Source organism: Equus asinus, chromosome 22 (assembly GCF_041296235.1).
Source record: "Equus asinus isolate D_3611 breed Donkey chromosome 22, EquAss-T2T_v2, whole genome shotgun sequence".
Taxonomy (NCBI): Eukaryota; Metazoa; Chordata; class Mammalia; order Perissodactyla; family Equidae; genus Equus; species Equus asinus.
The window spans coordinates 48986793-49003359 of NC_091811.1; the positions used below are offsets into that span (position 1 = coordinate 48986793).

Here is a 16567-nt window from a genome sequence, read left to right on the forward strand (position 1 = left end):
TTGCTCTCTCTCTCTGGCTCTACAAACATACGGAGATGGCCTTCATTTTATATCTTGAGCAGACCGGTAAATTAAGACCTCTTCTTATTTTTTATTCTGTTATTCCTTCCTTCCTTCTTTCCTTTCTTCCTTCCTTATTTTTGCACAGAATAGTAACTTATTAAAGATGCCATATATATTCTTTATTTACTTTTCCACAAGTGAGATAATATATGTAAAGAACTTAGTACAGAGCCTGGAATACAGTAAGAACTAAATAAATATCAATTGTTGCTGTTGGTTGTACATTTTTAAATCGGGGAGCCACATAAAATAGCCTAGGTGCTTAATATTTTTATGAGAATCTACTCTTCAACAGAAGATTATTTTTCATTCAGAAGAATCATATATTAACTAAACCCCAATTCAAAAATTTCATTCCGTATTCTTGGCTAAAAACCAGATGGCAAATTTAATTCCTAGGCCTACCGGCAAACATTCCATGAATGGTCCACGAATGGTCCCCAAACTTTTGTTATCTGCAATAGTCACAGATCCCCAAGAGAAATTGTTTCTTTATAGCAGGCCCTTTAAAATATTCAGCCACTCAGGCATTAGCATTGTGTTAACTTGTTATGGAGTTAACATTTCACACTTAGGAAACCCTGAAAAAACATATATTTATAACAGAAATGCTGACACGGTCTTGATGCCTCCAGCACTCCCTCAGTCTTCTGCAATGTCTGTTTACTCTGGTCTGGTATTTTAAAAAATATACAGATTTGCCATAGCAACCACTGCAATACAAAGCATATACATGTTTCTAAGATAAAGAGAACTTTTTTTTTAAAGAAACATAAAAAAATATGTTAGTTGTACAGGTACAGATTAGATGTTCTGCAAAATGGAAATGTGTACAGTAATAATATTTCATATGAGACATAAGAATATTTCTAAGTAGTTTGCATATTTCTAAGTACTTATTATTACTATTGTTATATTTACAAAAGGAATCTTAAAGGTGTAATGTATTTGGATACATAACAGTGACTCTGGCAAAGAAGATACAACCATAGCAATGTAAGAATTGAAGTCGACAACTATTGCTTCATAAAAACATGATACGTAAATATAATGCCTCATTTTTATTTTGCTTGATATTTTCTATGTATGCTTGAAGTTTATTTGTTAAAAGTAAACATTGAAGAATCTGCAAAAAAGCCACTCTATACTGTTTCTAAAGGACAAGTATAAAACATTTACTTTTATTGTGAGAAAATGATTGTGCTTTAGTGTGAGGTAGGCAGGTGGTTGGGCCTTCTTTTGGCCTCAATAACTGGTATATTTGGGGCTCATATCACATGGAATTTAAAATCCATCACACAACTATTTCCTTACTGTCAGTGTTCAAAAGTGTGCTGCTCTCATTTATCTTTCTCAGTCAATTTTGGTGGAGAATAAAAGAATAAAAAGTGTATTCACATGGGCCATTGAATTGTTTTGCTAATTTTTTTTGCAAAACGTAAAATATTTACAAACCTAGAAACTCAGAAATATAGACATATATAATATTAGTTTTATTGAAAGAATTACAAAGGGGCAGCATCTGGCTTTTTATTTCAATTCTGATAAAAATTTTTAAAAAGTGACTATGTAGGAAGTAACAGCTCAGAGGCACTGGGGATCTGAGTATAGACTAACCTTGCACCAGTGGAGAGGATCAAATTCCTGAAAAATCCATGACAGGAGAGTTCCAGGTTGAGCAACTTAATAGCTTACAAAGAAGATATGGCTTACGGAGTTGGGGCCCAGCCTGCACGAATCTGTAAGATACTTTTACACTTGTAAAAGTAAAAATATCACCAACAATATTATTATGTATTTAAATTGGTAATAATAAATACGATTAAATGTTGACTTCTCACCTTTTGCTCACGAAAATGTTTCTAAAACCTTAAATTTTGCTGTTGTGTGGCTGATTACAGTGAAAAATTAATTACTAGCAAATAAATTACTCAATTAAATATAATCTAATGAAGTAATAGGACATTATTATTAATAAAGGCTAAGTGTCCTTTAAAGCGTTTTCTAGTGTAGACGGCTAGCGTAAACCCAAGGTGTTAAATGCTGTTCTGTTTTCAACAGTTGAATAGAATAAAGAGAAATCAGACCAAAGTTAAAAGCTGATGGGTTGTGGGAAAGGTTTGCTTTTGACTTGCGCATTGGAAAATAGGATCTGCCTGCTCACCTGCATAGTAGCAGGGAAAGCTTGTAAGTGTGGCCTTCATAATCCATCCTAGCATCTTTTGTCATGAGATAACCAAATGGTTTGGGTCGCTCCTCTTTCAAGAGTCATTCATCAGCTCTTGGTAGACTACAGGGGCACGTCAAGGAGCTCTGCCACACTAGAATCTTAAGGAAGGCAGCTCAGACAAATCCGAAAACCTATGAATTACCTCTGCACGAGTCACATTTTCAATCTTTCCAAACCACTTCCCCATTTCATTTAAATATTATTTGTTTGCTGATTTTTTACTTAAAAACTGACTTGTTTTTAGGGGAACCAGAGTTGCAGACTGAGAAAAGCAAGTGCATTCTTCCTTAGACATCAAAGTGTTACAATATAAGCCTCCCAAACAAAATGTTTCACTACTTAGCTTAGACAATATGGCACACTTCATTTTTCTTTCTTTCTATGGAAAATTTCAAATTATACGACTGTAGATGGAAAAATACAGTGAAACCTCACACATGCATTATCCAGTTTCAATAATTATCAGCCGTGGCCAATCTTATTACACGCAAACCACCCCCACCACCCCATTATTTTAAAGCAAATCCCAAATATATAATTTCCTAGTAAATATATCTGTGTATCAGTTATAGAGAAGTACTTTTTAAAAAATAGGTGGCACAATTTCTTAAATCAATACAACCCCTCTTGTTTACTGGTGATGTCTTGCAATCTTAGAGAGTTGCATAAGCCCCCTGGGTGAGTAGACCAGGACACATTTTGAAACTTGATTGAAAAGGTCAGCCAGGTTCCATCAGGAAGAAGTGTTAGGTAAATCATGGGTATTAAGAGAAAAGATTTGGGCAAAATTGGGCAAATCGTAGGCTGGAGGATCCTCAAGGAAACAGGTAAAGAAACAACAACAAGGTACAATTTTTCTTTAAAAGAGAAGGCGGTTATGAGGGTTGGATAGAAAAGGGAGAATATCGGAGTCTGAGGACTTTAAAAGTTGTATAAATAAACAAAATTCAGAATAGTGGAAATTCTGTAGGACAAATGACTGGGTTTCATCATTAAATAAATTGTAAGGGGAAAAAAAAGAGATGAGAGGTCACTGAACCTACAGATTGAAACAGACTTAAGAGACATCAACCAGTGAGTGTGTGAAGTCTGTTTGGATTAGGATTCAAACAAACTAAGGGTAAAACAAAAAAGAAGGAGACAGAGATATTTAAACACAGCCTGGATATTTGATAATATTAAGGAAATGTTGGTTTATTTAAGATGAGATAATATTTTAGTTATTCTTAAAGACTTTTATCTTTTTGAGATGCATACTGAATCATGTATGGATAAAATTATATGATGACTTGGATTTCCTAGGAAATAATCTAGTGATGATGGTGGTGGGGGTAGCAGCGAGGAAAGATGTGGGTATGGATGAAATGCAACAGATGAATATTGATAATTGTTGAACCTGGGTGAAGCTGGAGTTTCATTATACTATTCTCTGCTTTAGAATATGTTAGAAATTTTCTGTATTAGAAAGGTTTAAGTATCTTAGTTTAGAACTACTACATATATTTTTCTTGATATTCTTCCCAAAAGTTTGCAGAAGGATGATACTACAAATTCCTTCAGCCAACCAGAAACTTCTACTAACTAGCACTTTTGAGTTTTGCCATTATAGATGAAGTTAACAATAGTGAGCCTAAGGCACTCTGAAACATTGAAAGATTAAATTATGTTCAATAGAATTTTGATTTTAAAATAGATCTTGCTGTATTCTAATTCTCTGAAAATTGACGATCCAAGGCAGGTATAATTTCCTCTTAACTAGAACACCACATTCTCTAATCACGTAACAAAGAGTTTTTCCATATCCTTAGTTAGACAAGTGAGACTTTTGAGCAGAATTTCCATCTTTCGTACCTGTAAAATTTATGCATATCCATGTGCACATGTGCACCTTACTTAATTTTAAGGACATCTTTGTGGTGGGGGGTTGTTGTTTTCAAACACTGGTACATATAGAGTTCCAATCACTGAACACAGAGTAATTATTTAAGATGTGGCCTCAGGAACAGGACGACACCAGAATCTGCATTTGACTGCAGCCTTTATCCCAATCCAATCTACCTTGCTGTTTATTGCAAGTATTGCTGTTCTGTTTGTAACTAAACACATCATTTTCAGAAGTGTAATGCAAAACACAAAAGGGGTTTGTTTAGATACCAGTGTAACCAAAAAAAGCACTAATGGTTATGCCCTTGATTTGACTGAAGCCATGCTTCAGTAAAATATCAATCAATCTGTAGAATATCAGAAAACCTAATAATTTATATCACGTAGCTCAAACAACCAGTGAATTCATTAAAATTTTCACTTTTCTAAGGCTACAGGTTGTATTTGTAAATAGCTTCAAGGATGGATGACTCATCATGAGGCTATTTTAATCACTCTTTAAGCTAATATCTAGCATTTGCTCCCTTCTTTATAGAAATTCATCCATGATTTGATTACTTCTTACCAAAAATAAAATCTGTGCCAAACCACACATATTTCTATTACATCTAAGAAGGGAAGAGTCATTCTGTTTCAATCTGTTTGTGTTTAATCTCACTGGGTGGCCAACTGGAGAGTCTTTCCTCCTGGTTGAGAGGTATAGAGGGACCCTGTCCCTTCTTATGATAGCAATTAGGGTTGAGAGACACAGAGAAGCCTAAACATTCAAGTTTTGTGGTCTGCATCCTTCACTCAGACCATAATCCTGATAATTTTGTAAAGTCTGAAATCTCATTTTTTAAAGTTCTCACTAGTAGTAAGCATATTCATGGTAGCCCAGCACAGTGCCAAGCACTTGACATGTATCAAATCAGTAATACCCTCACCTCTGGGATAGGTGTTATCATTATCCCCAGTTTACAAGTGACGCAACTGATGCTCAGAAAGACGGAGTAACTTACCTAGAGACCAAAGCTAGTGAAGGAGTGGCTGAGCCAGGACTCACCTCCATGGCTGACTGCAGAGCCTGGCTCCTAATGACATTCCATCACCTTTGGGCGCTTACTTTGTTTTGGACACTATTCCTAACAGGATCCCGATATTTAAGTCTTGGGACTGAACTGGAGAGCTCAGCACGGGAGCTGGGGCAAAGTGACCAGGTTTCATGGAGTGATTTCAATGGCGTGATTTCGCGTGGGGGGCAGGGGTTCCAGGCAGGAGAAATGGGATCAGAAGGTTGGCCTCAGGAACACCAAAACAGCTAGAGTCCACTTGAGCTCAAATGGAATGTTTGTTAGAGGCCGGCTGAGGCTGACCCTGCCTGCCAGGTTAAAGAGTTTGCACTTTATGGAATTCTGGTATAAAAAAATAATGGAAAGCATTGTATTTGTTTTCATTCTTCAAAGTGTAGTACTGCTATAGTATTACAAAATTGCTCGAAAGTAATTGTACAGCTAATGCTTGATTTTTGTCTATATTGATACAGTGCATGAAGCATCTGTATTTTATTTTTCCTTCAGAGAAACTCTAGTTCTTCTCTTTACAGACAAAGTTTAAAAAACAAACAAGCTCTCCAGTCACCCCTTAAGAAAACAATGCCTGCAATGTTGGGAACCATAGTCTATGCGTTTACATTTCTTGTCACACCCCTCTAAGGACTGTCATCATTAGTCAAATAAGTAAACAGCACAATGTAAGAGAGGGAAACAAAGTCCAGTGGGCCTTTTGTTCAGTTTCCCCGTGGACAGCGAAGTATGCACTCCCTCACGATTACAGGCCTGAGTTATCTGCCCTCCCGCAGGCTGGGGGACCGTATGGTCCACACACAGGAGACAGGACCCAGAAGAACAGCGTGCAAAGCCACACGAGATATCCAAGGTTTACACAAAATAAAATAAATCATAAAGACAGCACAAATGATTCTATTCCATTTCGAAAGATTCAGAAAAGTAGATTTGTCTATAAAAGGAGTTATATGTTATTTTAGTTATGACGGTCATTCCTCTGTTTAGACTTTGGAACCAGCATCCCCTACCTGCCCTCCATCCTCTGGCAGGGCTTAGGATAATGAATATTTTTCTGGTAACAGAAATCATCAGAATGGAGACTTGGGGTGTACCCTCAGTTAGACGTGGGTCTAGTCAGGGCTCTAGACTGATAGTTTTTGTTATTTTGTGAATTGACAATATGTCTTTGAAAGTCCCAAATGTAAAATTCTAAAAACTCAAAGGGATATTTACACTTTCAGAGAGTAGTGGATATGTTGTCCTCTCCTCCGCTTGGGGACCCGGGTAGGGTGGGGCGAGAGCTCTCCAATACATGCTGGCTGAAGGCAGGGACGCTCCCAACTCCTCTAGGGACTATTGAGAAGTGAGGCGCTTCGCTTAGCTAGGTATAGCCACTAGTGCCCAGGTTCCCCATGCTGGTGGGCATTTGGGTGAAGGATAACATCTTTGTTTTAAATAAAACCTGACTTTGGGGCTGCCTCATGGCTTAGTGGTTAAGTTCGGCATGCTCTGCTTCGGTGGCTCAAATTCGGTTCCCAGGTGTGGACCTACACTACTCATTGGTGGCCATGCTGTGATGGCGACCCACACACAACATAGAGGAAGACTGGCGTAGATATTAGCTCAGGCCAAATCTTCCTCAGCAAAAGCAAAACAAAGCAAAACAAAAAAAACTGACTTAAGCTTCTCCCACCAGTAGGTGTGGGTGAAAGGTCAGAGTAGTATAAAACTGACAGTCTCTTGAGAGTTGATAGCTACCTTAGGGCTAAAGATGCTCTTTTGATTCTGGGTGACCCCTGTCAAACCCTAGAATGACTTGCTGTCATTTCCAGCCATGCCTCTGTCCCGAAGTTGTCAGTAATGTGACTGAGCATAGACTGGGAAGGAATTCTCTATTGCAGAGGCATTGTTTTTATTAGTTTCAAGAAATCTGAGTTGTCCTACTAAGGGTGAAATCACAGGATAGATTATCATATGGGTGTGGAAATTTTAAAATGTGACCAATTTTATACTTTATCATCTAATTACACACTTTTCTCTGCCCTATTCCTTTTCTCCGTTCCAATCCTCAGGTGGCCTATCTTAAACGATGATGTAGTTTATCCATCCTTTTGCCCTATCACACACAAATGTCACTGTGAAGAGAAAAGCTTATTCAAATTTTGCCCTCACAATTTTCACCTTACCAAGTGCCCTCAGCATCTCTTTAAACCAACTGAAGCTCTAAATAAGTATGTCAATGGAGAGAAAAAAATATACCACTAAATATAGTCAAGCAACTGAAATACTACTTGCCAATAAAAAGGACCAAACTATTGATACAACAACTCAAATGGATCTCAAGAGCATCATGCTGAATAAAGAAAATCAGTCTCAAAAAGATCACATACAGTACAATTCCATTTATGTCACATTCTCAAAATGTTAAAAATCTAGAGATGGAAAACACCTGGTTGCCAGGAGTAGGGAGGAGGAGTGGGTGTAATTATAAGGGAGAGCTTTGTAGCGATGGAAGTCTTGTATCTTGGTTGTGGCGGTGTTTGCACAAATCTATGTATGTGATAAAGTGACATAGAAATGATACACACGTATTGTACCAATGCCAATTTCCTGCTTTTGATATTCTAAGAAAATCAGGTCCCATATAAGGATTGGAGGAAACTAGGTGAAAGGGATATGGGGCCTCTCTGCATTGCCTTTGTAACTTCCTGTGACTCTATAATTACTTCAAAATAAAAAATTTAAATATATGTAAGTCAACCAACAGTATGAACTCATCTGCAGAGCAAGCGTAAACATAGCATAGAGACACACGCCAAAAATGTCTGATATTTTTTTAAAGTGTGCTGTTATTAAAGAATTGCTTTGAAAAACAAGAAGGAATAAAATAGTGATGAAAAGTGTTCTCAGCACTATAATAAAATGGCTCCATTTATGTAGTGCTCTGAACCATCTGATTGCTTTTCAGGCATTCAGGAAGCAAGACTGGAAACACGAACCCTGTCAGGGAGCGCTTTAACAACCGAGGTCAGTTTGGTTATATTGTTTACAAGTACATTCTGCATTCAGGTACGGCATTCCTCCCATTTGGAAAAATTCCAGAAAATCAGACCATAGCAGGTGTAGCCCCAGGTAGCACGCAGCAAATGTATCCTAAAACAGCAAGGGCCACCGTAGCTTCTCTCCTTAATGAATCCCTCCCTCTTCCCACCTTGTTCACTTCTCCTTCCAAGTGCATGTCACTCCCTTGCCTGGTCTCTAGCAGAGTGGCAGCAACGCCAGCAAATCTGTGAGCGGCAGGGTGTCCTGAGCCAGTGGCTTCCCGCGGTCCTTCCCGCGCGCCACCACTCAGCTCACGCTCCTTGCGCCCCGGCGGCCGCGCAGGACGCGCTCGACGCGCTCGTCACCCGCGAGGCCCCAGCCACCAGCCACCGGGGGAGATGCTGCCGGGCGGCCGGCCTCAGGACCAACACGGCAAACAGAACAGCAGCCCGACCAGGTGTCGGCCAAAGTGGCCTCTTGGTGAATTACATCTTTTTTCTTAACATTTTTATAGTACCGTGAGTGTACCCAGTGTTATAAAATTATGCCAAAACAAAGAGCAAAGTCCTGGTTTGAGGAGTATGTGGTGTAAAAGGCGCAAACGACGCAAGGTAAAATGACAGGACAAACACAGGGTGGGGAGAAAAAGTTAGCAGTGGAAATTAAGTTAGAATCAACAAGACTTTCAATAGACCAAAAAATGGAAAGACTAAGTCAGGGCTCCCATTGCTCATAACAGAAAAATAAATAAAGATTTGCAATAATAGCGATAGTAATTGTCACATTTTTTGAGTGTTTCTTATGTGCCCTGCAATTATGTGCATTGAACCAATTCTGTAAGGTAGGTACTGTTATTATATCTAATTGGAAAACCAGGGCTTCTTTTAACTGTTTAACAGACACCCCTAGAGCTCACAAAGTGCCAAATGTGGTTCCAAATACTTTACACATATTAACTCATTTAATGCTCATAAAATCCTTATGAAGTAGGAACTATTCCCATCATTTTACAGATGAAGAGAAGCAGTCAGGTTAAGCGACCTGCTGAAGGTCACTTGGCTATAAAGTGGCAGGGCCAAAATTTGAATGCAGGAAGTCCAAATAAGACAGCAAAGAACTGAATGCAGGTAGCTCAGCTCTGAGGGCACTGGGATTCGTATCCACACAGCCTGACGCGCAAGCCTGAGTACTTCACATGCAGCAATGCGTACTTCATACGCAGCAATGCATACTCAATAAATAATTTTAAAATATTTATACTATCAACAATGAACAAATTCACTTTGCAAAGGCTTTTAATATTGCAATGAAAAAATGTTCAGTTGAAGAATAAATACTGTTAAAAAAAAAAAAAGAAATAGGTTTCCCTTCCTTCATCCATTCAACAAACAAGCCTGAGTGTGTTATGTATGCTGGGTACTATGTGAGGCACCAGGGCGACTGCATGATCAAAAGAGAAAAATGAGAGAAAACGAGGGAACTGGAGTTGCTGTTCATTTTAATGATGAATACACAGTAGATTTATCAGGAGCCATAGCAGCAAATAGCCAACAGGAAATAAGGGAACTTTTCAGTCTTATTATACACGGAATGATGTTATTCTGAGCTGGACTGTCCTGCTTGAGTATTACATATTTAGTCCTTTTTTCATTCCCTCCCTTCTGCTTCCTTCATTTTAGTTACAACAGTTAGAGGAAAACAGATTATCAAAGAACATTTAGTATAGACGTTTGTTAACATTTCAAATAATGCTTCGGGCGGCAGATAATAAATAACAGTTATCACATATTGAGTGCTTACTCTGTATCAATCATTAGCCTAAGCATTTTACATCTGTTAACTCATTTCATCCTCATAACAGTCTCACGAGGTAGATATTATTATGATCCTGATTTTATAGATAAAGAGATTGAAGCTCAGAAAGATTACAAAACTTGCTCAAGGATAATGCTAAAAAGTGGAGGATTTAATCTATGAACCGAAATTAGGTTTTGGATTATTTGTAATTTCATTTATCCTTTGAATTCCCTTCCTAATAGCAGTATGACTAAGAGTATTTTGCAAGTGTGGAAGTGGCATGCAGACCTCTGAGCCTAGAAAGACAAATTGGTATAAAAGATGCCTACAGAGAGAAGAGACATTAGCAGTTGAGTTTTCAAAGTCTAGTATCAAAAGCCAGAGTCTTGACTGGGAGAAACATCTACTTTGGAGATAGGAGGGTGACATTCCATTCCCCATCTCATCTTATTTTTTTGAAATACATTTTACTTCCTGACTACTCTGTAACACACTAATATAAAAAATAAAACCACTAAAAACTGATATAAAGAGAGAAATCCCCCCCTCCCCTGCTACCCTCCAAGAAAAACCTAGAAGAACATTTGTTTGGAAGTCTTTTTCGTGATGGTGTAGATTGTATCTATGCTAAAAGAGAAATGCCCCTTGAGAACAAGAAAAATAATTTGGTTTTCCCATACATGGGACGACAAAGTCTCGTCTTTCCATTTGAACACAGATTTTAAAACCCTAACAGTGTAAGGAGTCTAAACACTATAGGTTCACTGTTCTAGGGCCATAATAAAATGATAAAATAATAAAATGTATTGCTAATTCCTGGGTTCAGTCATTTTGTTCATAGTTCACTTCCGAAATCCAAGGGCCGGGTAGAGAGCTATGAGACACTTGCAGAGGGAATGTTTAAGGACCTCCCAGACCACACCTTCCACCTCCCAGACCACACCTCCGTCCCAGCCCCTTCTCTGGCATTCTTCACTTCCCAGTACTGAATGTCAGTTCCCAAAGTGGCTCCCACCTTCTCCTTCCTCTGTTCAGGCCGGTCTTTCTGTTGAGAATCCTCTCCCACTTTCTTCACTTCTTTGCCTGGCTAACTTTTACTTCTGCTTCAAAACCCAGCTCAGGCATCACCTGGTCTTGAAATGTTCTCTGACCCCTTTCCTAAGCCAGGTTCAGTGGCAGAGCGCTCAAATCTGATTTTTCCCTGGCCGTTAACATGCTGTTGGTGCAACTGTTTGCTTATTTATTCTTTCCCGTGCCAGACTAATTCATTTATTCGACAAACATTTCTTGAGCACCTAGTCTTTGCCCAGGACAGTGGTAGGATTTAGGAAGACAGGCATAAAAGAAACTCTTAATACAGTTTCTGGAAGATAATGAAACTCAATGATTGTTTGTGGAATGAATGAATGGAATTAGGTCATTACGAAAACAGTAAAGGAAGTCCAGGGGCAGATTAGCAGTCACATGAAAGTGATTCGGTTTTTTCCATTCTCCTATCTCTCAATCCTTCTCTGTTGTGTAACATCTTTCTAAGCTTCTCGTTTCCTTAAGTTTTTGTTCTCTAGTAGTCTTTCTCTCACTGCTCTCTTTACTAGAAGCAGGAACTTTGGCATAGGAGGGACATAGTTCTGATGCCAGAACTGTTGCTTACTAGCTGTGTGACCCTTGGTTCTTTCCTTAATTTCTCTGAGCATTGATTTCCTCCTCTGTAAAATGAAGATAACAAACACCTGTAGTAGAGAGTCCTGTATGACGATGAAATGTGGTTCACATGTGTAAAGGGCTTAGCTCCAAGTCTGGCTCCGAGAGTCCTTCTTTTCTTTCCTTTGTCTCTTCCCTACTCCCACCCCTTATTGTCCCTACAAGATGTCATCAGGGCAGTAGTGGCAGGCAAGATGATTTCAGGTGATCCATGGAAGCACGTTTTTAAAAACTGTATTATTATTTTGACATACATTACAATATTTCACTAGTTATTAAACCCCATTAAACCTTTGATTTTATAAAAATCATTGCTTTGGATATATAAAAAGTAAAAAAAAAGGAGTTTAAATTTTTAAAAATAGTTAGAAAATATTAGTAAGTCTGTCCAAGGGATAAGGGGGAAAAAAAGGAATAGATACCTGAAAACACTGCAGAAATGAACAAAGACAATGATACAGAAGAGAAATATTTAACACAGAAGTCTACCAGGTGCTGTCCATTTTTTGCCCGCCCTCAGCGTTTGATAAGCCGCCAGGTAACCATAGTTAGACAATGCATTTCTCAAATGTCACTGGATAGCAAATCCAGTCCTGGGCCTGCAAAGATTCAGTCTTAGCTGCAGGATCATGTCCTTGGCTTTCTTGGATAGGATTAGTCTGTAATAGACCAAGAAGTCAGCTTTGGGTCCCTAGAAGTCACCTGTCCAGTCCTGCCCATGACAAAGGGCAAAGTGAAAAAGAATTGCCCATTTACATTTGAGAATAATGAACACCCAAATAGAACTTCCAAAGACATTCTGTGTTTTCCACACTATGTATCTCCATTTCCTGATCTGTCAAATGGGTATAATAATAGAATCTATCTTATAAAGTTGTTACGAGCATCAAATGTTAACGTCAAAGAAGCACTTAGTAACACATCAGGAATCTAGTAACTGATATTAATGTGTGAGCCATTATTATCATTGATCTGGTAGCCACTAGCCTCCTGGGGCGCCTTCTCTGCACACTCTGGCGGAAGAGCTCCCGCCCCTGCAGCTGGGAAAGTTACTTAGCCCCTTCTACCAGTCTTCCTGCTTTTTGATGTTTTGTGATAAAAATCAGCCCAAAAAAGCTCCTGTCTCTGAACACATGATTTCAGTAATTTGGGAAGATCAGATATTCTCTTTAGCATCTCTGTCACAAACTTCTACCTGGAACATAGATTTTCTGTAGATTGATTTTTCTAGAATTTGAAAGGGTATATCACACACACGTATTTCTTGTGTTCCATAAGAGAGAGTCCACCAATCTCACTGACTCCTTAGAGACGTGTTTGCAGTGCAGCGGGGACAAAAACAACAAGAACAAAAAACAAGAGGGGACTAATTTCCCCACCCCAGCTCCACAAAAAAGTTAAGGTCTGCCAAAGGCAAAGCTAAAGTTGGAACGAACCCCAGCTACAGCCCCAGCTCCCAGGCCCTGGAAATTGTGATCCAGGTGTAGGATGCTGTCTTTACAGCATGAGACAATTCAGGCCTCATGATTATGTCCGCGCTGCCTGGAAGCAACAAACAAACAAACAAAAAGAAAAAAAGAAGCAGCAGCTGAATATAGGAAACCAGGAAACTGAGAAAAAGGCCATCCATGGTGAAGTCCGCTGCCTCCTCTCCTTAAGGGTGAGAAGCTGTGCGACTCCCAACGGATAACAAAGCAAGCAGGTCCAGGAGCCCCGGGGTAGGGGGCGGCCGTGGGAAGTGGGCAGTCAGGGTCTGCTTACACCTCCAGGGCCGCTGCTACTTCCTTCATCTCTTTTTCTGGGAATCTGAGAGCCCCTTGAGACAGGTAGACATGTACCTTTCGCACTGAGAAACAGGTATCAAGAGTAACCGGTCCCCCTTCAGTGAAATCAAGCCCAGGTAGCTAAGGGCTCGGCGGAGGACTGCGGCTCAGGATCTCCCGGCCTCGCCAAGTCCCTCTAGGCCCCCAACCACTACCCCGCACTCCTCCGCACACGCCCTGGCACACCAGCGACTAACTCTCCCAGGCCTGGGTTCCCAGTTTAGTTCGTCCCCTTTCCTCCAACCAAGTCAGCAGCCCGGTTCTCCTCCCTGGGCTGGTCCCTGCGCGCATGGAAGGGACACTCTCCACCTCTCCCTGCTTGATCAGCAAAGGGAGCCCAGAAGACTCGCGAGTCCCCCCGCTCCGCGCCTCCACTCCAGCCCACGCCGACCCGGGGCGCAGAGCCCACCGGTGCCACCGCGAGACCAAGAGCCCCTCCCTGCGCGCCGCCCCCAGCGCGCGGCTGGCTCGTCCCTGCGCTCAGCTCTCTCCTCTCCCGGACTGGGGAGGCCCCCTGCGTACAGGATCCCTCCTCCCTTCTCTCCTCTTCTCTCCATTTTCCCTCCCACTCCCACCCTCTTGGGGTCTGGCCTCTTATGACTCTTCCCTTCTCCTCTCCTCCGTGGGCTTCTCCCCTCTTCTCCGACGCCCTCTCTCCCTTTCCCGGACTCCACTCGCCTTTCCGTTCCCCATTTCTGCGCTGCGCCTCCCTCTTTCCAGCGCGCCCCGCGCTTTCCAATCCGACGGCGCGGGACGCCTCCCTCGGAGCCAGGGGCTCAGTGTGCGAAGCCGCCCACCGCCCAGGGCAGAGGCCCCCCCAGACCCAGCAATGCTCTCGCCTTCCTCCTCTCCTGAAGGAGACTCCGCGGGGGATCCCCAGGCCGGAGCCCCCCACCCGAGGAACTGTGCCCCCCCCCACCCAAGGAACTGTGCTGCCTCCTGGGTGGCCCAGCTGTCAAGGACAAGGGCTCTATTTTGAGTCCTGCACCCAGTGTCCCCACCTGGCCCAGGTCCCGCGCCTCGGGTAACACCTTGCCAGCAGAATCCCGAGCTGAGGCAGAGCCAGCTTCCGCAGCGGGGTCGAGTCCCCTCCACTAGGCAGGCGGCGCGGCCCCGGCGGTGGAAGCGGTCCCAGTACACCCAACTCGAAACCCAAGCGCCCAGGGAATCCCGGGGCCGCGGCCGGGGGTGCCCCAGCCACCCCCCTCCTGCCCCCCGGGAATAGGCTGCCTTGGCACAGCCACCTTTCCTTGCAAACGGAGTCACACATGAGCCTGCCCAGCCAGTCTCCCTTCCCTGCGTGTGCCCTGGTTTACTTAACTTGTAGTCAATCTGGTCACTAGCCTGCAATAACCCACCCAAACTGTGATCCTTTGGAAAATAGTAAGAATAACTGGGGACCATCAACAAGGTCTGATGAGCAGCAACGCCTAACCTAAGCCCCGGACAGTTGAAGGACTGCGCTGCACACGTGTGAGTGTCCCCGTGCGCGCGCACACACACGCAAACACCCATCCCGGCTGGGATCCAGCCACGAGTTTGCACATTGACACGTTTCTAAGTCCAACAGAAAATACGAAAAGTTTCACTCACCTGCCTCTTTTTCTACTCTCTTCCGATTAGGATCCAGGGGAAGTATCGGAAAAGGGTGGATAGACAGACCCTTCTTTCTTTTCTTTTCGCCTTCCTAAAGAGTGGAAATTTCCATCATGTGATAGGGGGCAGCATCCCCAGTGTCGCGTTTCCTGCGGACCCTCCCTTCCAGCCCAGCCACCAATCGTCAGGCGGCAACCTGAGATGTAAACGACAGCATCCTCCCAGGTGGGGCTGAGTTGTCCAGCTGTCCCTCAAGAGTGAAGCCTGGGAGCTGTAAGCCCCTGCTTCTCTTTCCTGGAGCCCCATAACACAGAAGATCTTGGTGTGAGTTGGTTGTTATTTTTCTTTTCTTTTTTTTTGATGATTAACTTTCTTCCTTGGTCAAGGTTGTGTTTATTGGATCTGCCACACAGGCAGGAATGCAGGTTGATCTTCATTTTTTGGTCTGTAAAAGTGTCCATCTGGTTGGTGACTCTAAATTTCCTCCAGGTTTGGGGATGTCAAACCTGAACTTGACATAAAGGGAAAAAAGTAAACATTTGGGGAAGGGGTACAAATGAAAAACCTGTCATTCACAGTAAAAGTCACTTATGCAAGAGCGAAGCAGGGAATAAGCTGCTGGCGCTTAACTACGGGTAGGGGGCTTTTGTAGTAATTTTTTTCCCTAGGATTTCAGTTTAAGCATAATCCTCAGTATATATAAAGAAGGAATTAGGAAAAAATAAATAGCAGTATAATTTCAATTCTGGTTATTAAAGGCACTACCTACCATTCTAAGAAAAACTGTTTATATTAAAGCCATTTTCTGATGTTAACCAAAATTTTTGTTTCAAAGAAGGCCCACGTAACAAATATGTCCACAATCTCCTGTTTATTTAGTACTCATTTGTCGTTCTTTAGGGAAAAAAAAACTCTCCTACGGAGACCTGACCCCACAGTTTAGCAAACTCACCAGGCAACACAAATTCCTTTCTGAATTCTCGCATATCCAATTGAGCTTGATTCAGAATGGTAGGTCTCACTGTTTGTTCATACCATGAATACCCGTAACCTTCTCATTTTACAGTTCCCATTAACGAAAACACCAGCAGCAACTTACTACTCTAAGAAACAGGATAACACAACAAAAATCCACCTGGATGATGTATGATAACCAGGAACGTTAACAAAATACGACATTGATGTGCACATCCATGCATCAAATTGTACTAACACCATCCGACAAGGCAGATTCATTAGAAAGATGATGCAATAAATATCTTCCCAGGAGTTACTGTTTTGGAACTTAGAAAAACCAGATAAGAAGGAGTATATAAGAAATATTGTTTTATAAAAGCTGATTATCTCCCACTTGACCAAATATGGTATACCTCTTTAGTTTCTCA

The 16567-nt window shown here is 41.6% G+C and overlaps 1 protein-coding gene across 6 annotated transcripts in view; it reads right to left on the minus strand.

Annotated features, from left to right (window-relative positions):
- Nucleotides 1-15432, minus strand: part of SLC38A4 (solute carrier family 38 member 4) — a 70459-nt gene extending 55027 nt beyond the window's left edge. For 2 of the 6 annotated variants that reach the window (XM_044756145.2, XM_044756146.2), the window contains exon 1: nucleotides 15180-15432. The gene's annotated coding sequence lies outside the window, so the exon portion shown is untranslated. Of the gene's footprint in view, nucleotides 1-11077; nucleotides 11204-14587; nucleotides 14719-15179 lie in introns of those variants that run through there. The other 4 variants (XM_014860480.3, XM_070495040.1, XM_044756148.2 and 1 more) reach the window with 4 other exon arrangements.
- Nucleotides 15433-16567: the final 1135 nt, after the last annotated feature.